Raw genomic sequence first — 6,466 nt, forward strand, 5'->3', positions numbered from 1 at the left:
TCCTACTGCTGACCTGCTCCTTTGGGTTGCTTGTTACTGTTTCAGAATGTGAGTTAAGTCCGGCCCACCTGTCCATCTGTCTGTCTGCAGCCTTTCTTTGGAGACCAGCTGAGCAGTCAAGCAGCAGTGAATTACACATTTTAATGGATTTCTCATTCCTAATTGTAATTCCTGTCAAATCTCAATGAGTCTTGTGTAAATTGAGGTGACAGGCATTCTGAAGAAGTAGGAACTCTGAGAAAGAGCATTTTTAGTTGAATGCTTTGATACCTGAACTGAATGAGTTTAACTTGTGTCTCTTAAACAGGTGATGATGGAGGGGGAACGCTGTAAAGGATTTGGTTTTGTGTGCTTTTCGTCCCCCGAGGAGGCGAGCAAGGCCATGACTGAGATGAACGGCCACGTCTTGGACACCAAGGCACTGTACGTGGTGCTGGCCTGGGCTCGCCCCGGCGTGAGTCCTCAGCGTGGGCCCTGTGTGCGACCCCGACGTGAGGCCTACATGTGACCCCGGCGGGAGACACAGGTACACCCCCAGCAGCAGCCTCTTGGACTCATGGACCCAAAGTGTGAAAAGATGGAATAGATCTATGAAAAGATAAAGAAAGGAAAGAAGGGGGGGGGGGGGGGGGGCTGACAGAAATAAGCATTGAAGAAACAAATCATGAAAAAAAATGATTGATATCAACTTTCCAAACACAGAGGGAAGGATGGCAAGAAAGAAAGAAAACAGAAATGAAGCATTGAAAAGACAAAACAAACCTCTGAGAACACTGATAAACTGATATCATTACGAACACAGAGGGAAGGAAGGGGGGAGGCAAAGAGAAAAAGGAAAGGAAGCATTGAAAAGGAAATCCTCTGAAAGAATCAATTGATATCTCTCTTACAAACATGTTAAGAAAAAATAAACAAATGCATCAAACGAATGTTGAAGAATCTTGTCCTTGATAGATGTAGTTTACATGATGGAAAAGAAGTTCGAAGAACTGATTCAGTCCTGCTTCTTCAGTACTTTTGCATCATTCCCATTTGAAAGTTTTGGCTAATTTAAAATCAACATACATCTGACACAGAAAGCAGAAACTGAATCACGGACAGCATTGTTTTCATGTGTGAGAACATTCACACAGACACCAACAGTTCTACCATCTTCTGCACTGGTTACAGTATCAATTCACTATGATCCACAAAACAAGAAACCCTCATAGTCACTAATTGAACACAATAATCACAGTAATCCATTCTTGAGGTCTCTGTTTAAACTGAATTATGTTTGATATTTGCTTGATCTCCACACAGAATTTGTTGCACAGTTTCACTCCACAGATTGTAATGTGGAAACTTGTCTGTCCATCTGAATAGTTTTGAGCTCCAAAAGGTCAGTGAATTTGATTTTTTTTTTACATTGTAAACGTAGTCTGTGTTCAAGTTTCTTCTGTTCTGACTCATCTGTAGTGATGTCCATTGTCTATCTTAATGTTTCTGTAGTTGCAAATATTAAAAAAACTAAAAAACTCCCAACAGTCCACTCACTGTGACATTGTCAGTAACAATCCCCCAGACTGAAGTTCAACATGGAGTTCAACAGGAACCTTTGTTTGTTACCTCCAGAGTAAACTGTTGTAATTCCCTGTTTTCAGGGTGTCCAAACAACTGCCTGAAGGGTCTTCAGTTGATTCAGAATGGTCATGTTTACGTGGGCCCAAAAATCCTCTGTCATCGGACTGTAAGGTGAAGCGGATTGTAAATGTGTCTTCTAAACACCTGAGTGGATCCGTTTCAGGCCAAGCAGATTGTATTTCGGATCCGATTGTACGAGGCGGTCTACGCCGATCAATAGTCTGCCTCGTGCCTCATATAAACAGTGCTTGACAGCGGAGCGGATTAAATGGGGATTATTCTTCCTGCACGTGTGTTCCCTCGTACGTAATGACGTGATGACCTGCGCTGTAATGGAAGCAGGAAAGTCAAAAACAAGCAGAAGAACTTGACTGTGGTTGAAAAACACTTTTCTAATAAAAGCACCGAGAGAACAAACACTGGAGAGGTGAGGTGGATGCAAACCGCGCAACAGCGAGTTGTTCAAAGAGCGCAAGACTGCCAGCAGACCGCCCGGCCGGTGTTTTGGATTAACTGGCTCCCATGTTAACGAGTGACCGAGTATCGAGTTAGCGAGTGATTTCTCTGTGAACACATGCTGGTAACAGCAGATGTTATAATAAGACTCACAAAAGACTCTAAACTGATACATTTACTGTAACCATAGATAACCGGCGTCCGCTGGAATGACTACAAGTTTCAGTCGGGTCTCCAACATCTGTTGGTCACAAGTTAACACGGACACCAGGTAATTTTAAACAACAGCAGACGGAGCAGAGCACCGGTGCTCACACCGTGCCGCTGGGCAGGGCGGGACCCCTCCCGGGGGAGCGCTCGCTCCTTGAGCAGCGTATCATGGAGATGTTGGAACATTATTTGAGCAGAAATCCACATAAAAACACATTGCTAGGAGCTGAGGCCTGCTGGCTGCAGAGCTAAAGATCAGAACCTGAAAATTCCGTGAGAGACTTTGCGCGAATGTCGTCCATTTGGGAGGACGCCGTATAATCCACTTCAGCTGGGGCCCTTGTATATGAGGATTGAACGTGGATCGCTTTGTCTGCCGTCCATGTATACAGATGCGTTTAATACGATTGTTTTTAACCGGATTGAGAAAAACACCCATGTAAACCGGGCCAATGCTGCAGCAAGAGTTCTGACAAGAACCAGCAGGAAAGATCACATCAGCCCAATATTAGCTTCTCTTCACTGGCTTCCTGTTAAATCTAGGACAAGATTTAAAATCCCTCTTTTCACCTATAAAGCTCTTAGTAACATTGATTGTGTATATAATGGATACATCATGTGTCTCCAAAATATGAAGCCGACCTGGAAGTGTCAAAAACTTGCAATATCACAGTGTCCACCAGGGGCTGGCTCCAAAAAGGCTGTGACTCCATAGACTCCAATTCAAAATGAAACATCAATTAAACTGGATCGGCTGAGTTTCTACAGCGCAGAGTTGTTTTTTTTTTTTATCGCATTTTATCGTCTGAAAGAGAGATCAGGTGGTCCATCTGAAAATATATTAATACAGAATTATTTATTGAGCGTTAAAGTTTCCATTATGAGGGGGCGTGGCTACTTGATTGACAGGTCCGATCTGGAATGATTCACAGTTCCGATGAATTTATTTGAGTTATATATTTCTGTGGGGCAGACGAGACTCGAGAGGTCCGGGCTCCTCATATGCCTCCATGACAGTTTCCTGTTCTGGTTGGGGGACGGATGCCGCTCTGGTCATCATGGTGAATCCGTGATTCTGTGATCGATCGTGAGGGTCTATTTAAGAAACAGTGCGAGCACTGATCCAGGATCAGTTAGACCTGGCTTGATGAATCCACATGTTGTCATCTTCGCTCTGTGTTTTGTGCGTCTAGTTAAGCCTGAATCCTCTTGTTTTGGACTGGATGAGCCCGGATCAGTTATGAAGCCTACTTTTGCGCAACAGACCCTTGATCAATGCTCCATCCTCTGAACGCCTTTGAAGAATCGGCCTACGATACGTACCATTTACCCTACTTGGGTCGTGTAAATTGGTCTTTTAGGGTTTAAAAATGTGTTTAAATGAAATAAGCGTGAGTCAGTCCTTGGGTCCTGGACGTAAACAGAGCAGGAAGGATCTACTTTGACGACTCTGTAGTGTCAAACTGTCAGTGCTCAAAGGTGAGCGGTTCATCACAGGAAGTGTTGTGTCAGGTCAAAATCTACATATTAGAAGTCCCTCAAAAACAAAAACAAAAAGAACACTGGAGTTGACCTGTTTTTTTGTTTGCTTTATATAACATGATCATGATTTTTTTTTTCTTTTAATTTTCCAAGATCATTGAGCAGGTAATGGAGAGACAAGTCCCGACATGGCATGTGCCACCACCAGATAGAGGAAGTGAATGGTATCTAGAATACCTTCCAGCGGAGGAAAAATGGTGGACTAACAGACAACACTAAGACAATAATCATGTAGCAGACAAAAAGCATAAGGACCACAGAAGCGAGAGTCTACTATCGTAGATCTGACCCAATGGCCATAGAGGAAAGAGTATACCATCGTAGATCTGACCTCATGGCCGTAGAGGAAAGAGTATACCATCGTAGATCTGACCTCATGGCCATAGAGGAAAGAGTATACCATCGTAGATCTGACCTCATGGCCATAGAGGAAAGAGTATACCATCGTAGATCTGACCTCATGGCCATAGAGGAAAGAGTATACCATCGTAGATCTGACCTCATGGCCATAGAGGAAAGAGTCGACCATCATAGATCTGACCCAATGGCCATAGAGAATCTACCATCGTACAGTTCTGAAGCTGTCATCTTTGCACTCTCAGATAAGCTTTTATTCCATGTTTTATTGCATGCAGATACAGGTGTGTGCAGTTTTAATTGTTGAACTTCAGTCTGTCAATGTGCAGCTAAAGTGTGAACACACTGCAAACTTTGCAAACAAACATTTGTGGTTTGTGCGCTGACCTGTTTACCTTCAGTGGTTAAAACTAGCTTTTTCTAGTTGAGACTTCTGGGGAAGGTTAAGCTTGTATACTTCCAGGAACTAGACGTCGGGAGCACATCAGTCCAGTTTTAGCTTCCCTTCATTGGCTTCCTATGAGTTTTAGAATCCAATTTAAAATGCTGTTTGTTTTTAAGTCCTTGCACAATTTGGCATCTTCTTACTTAACTGAGTTGATTTGCTGCGTAGCCCACAAAGAACCTTGAGGTCCTCCAACCAACTTCTTTTTGACATCCCTTGGTCTAATCTATGAAGTAGAGGAGACCGGGCCTTTCCTATTGCAGGTCCTCAACTTTGGAAAACTCTTCCTATTAGTATCAGAGCTGCTTCTTCTGTTGAGTCTTCTAAATCATTGCTGAAAACTCATTTCTTTTCACTGGCTTTCAATTCAAGCAGATTTTAAGGCTTTTGGTATTATAATTTTATTGTTAGCAGTTTTGTTTTTAAATCTTGTGTTTAATGTTTACTATAGTAGACCTTTTATTATGTAATGGTAGTTTATTGAATTGTGGAAAGCACTTTGGGGCAGTATGGGTCTGTTTTGAAATGTGCTATATAAAAAAAAAACTTGACCTTGACCTGTCAAACCTTCAAAATGCTTTCTTACAAAGGGCTTCCTGTCCTTTATGTAATCGTGCACAAATCAATAGAGTAAGTTTCGTAACTGTTTCATAAACCAGATTGCTTCTCTCTAGCGTCTTCACATGGCCTCTGGTTTATGTGTGTGCGCATGCGCGAGTGTATCAAGGTTGTGAACAGTTGGACTGCAGCTCGTCCTCATCACAGCAGCAGCCGGTGAGTCTCTCTTCTTTTCTGCTCTGTTTTTTTTTCTTCCTCGCTCAGGACCTTCGACAAAATTCTAATCAAATGATCAGATTCCATGTAACCACGGAAACCAGATCAAACACTTCATTGAAGAACATATAATTAAAGTTTTATAGTTGGTGACTCTGAAAGTCCTGTTAGAACCGGCAAGTTTATTTTATTACATCACCATTAAGACACGAGTCACTTCACCCTGCTTTGTTGAGATAAAGATAATAAAAAGTGGAATATCTGTTGTCCCTGTGCAAAGGAGTGTTTTCAGTCCTGATCTGAGAGAAGTGTGTGTCAGTAGTTCGCTCCAGAGGCGAGTAGTGCAGGAACTAAAAGCTGCTTCACCTCCTTTCTTCTGGAAACACTAGCGGTGACTTAAAATTAAGACCGTGGGTATTTTATAAAACTTCCAGAAACGTCTGGATTTTGCTCATCTTGCGCTCCAACACTGTGTACGACTGACAGATCGTTCTGACTGAGATACAACTCACAGCTCCAAGTTATTCTGCACTTTAAAAGCATTTGACCACAAAAATATTCCTCGTGTGATATTTTCGAGGTAAATAAATACTGAAGTATTTTCCTAATAGGTTGGCGAGACAGTCTATCAAAATAGGGACTTTTGTGAAAATGGGGTCTGTTGTTAATGGACCAGATGTGACGTCTGCTCCGGAACCTGTTGCTGTGGATTTCTCACTGACTTGTTGTCACTTTCGATATGAGCTACAGATTTTCGATTGTTTTTTTCTCAAAAATGCGGGGCGACGTGCGTCTGGATTTTGCTCGAACAAACTCAGGGACAGAGTCGTCAGTTTGTTCAGTTTCCAAAAAAACCTGGAAATTCGAGACAGATGGGTAAAACAAATTCTGAGGGTGTTCGGACCACTTTGAGCCAACCCTGTTTTGATTTTGTCCCTGACTTGAAGAAGAAGAAGAAGGTTTTGTTAGACACTGCAGTCCCCAGTAGCTTCCTGCCCCAGTCACCCATTACTGCTGAGAGGCACTGAGGACTAGCCTCGTAAACCAGACCCGCCCACT

Source organism: Salarias fasciatus, assembly GCF_902148845.1.
Source record: "Salarias fasciatus chromosome 23 unlocalized genomic scaffold, fSalaFa1.1 super_scaffold_20, whole genome shotgun sequence".
Lineage (NCBI taxonomy): Eukaryota > Metazoa > Chordata > Actinopteri > Blenniiformes > Blenniidae > Salarias > Salarias fasciatus.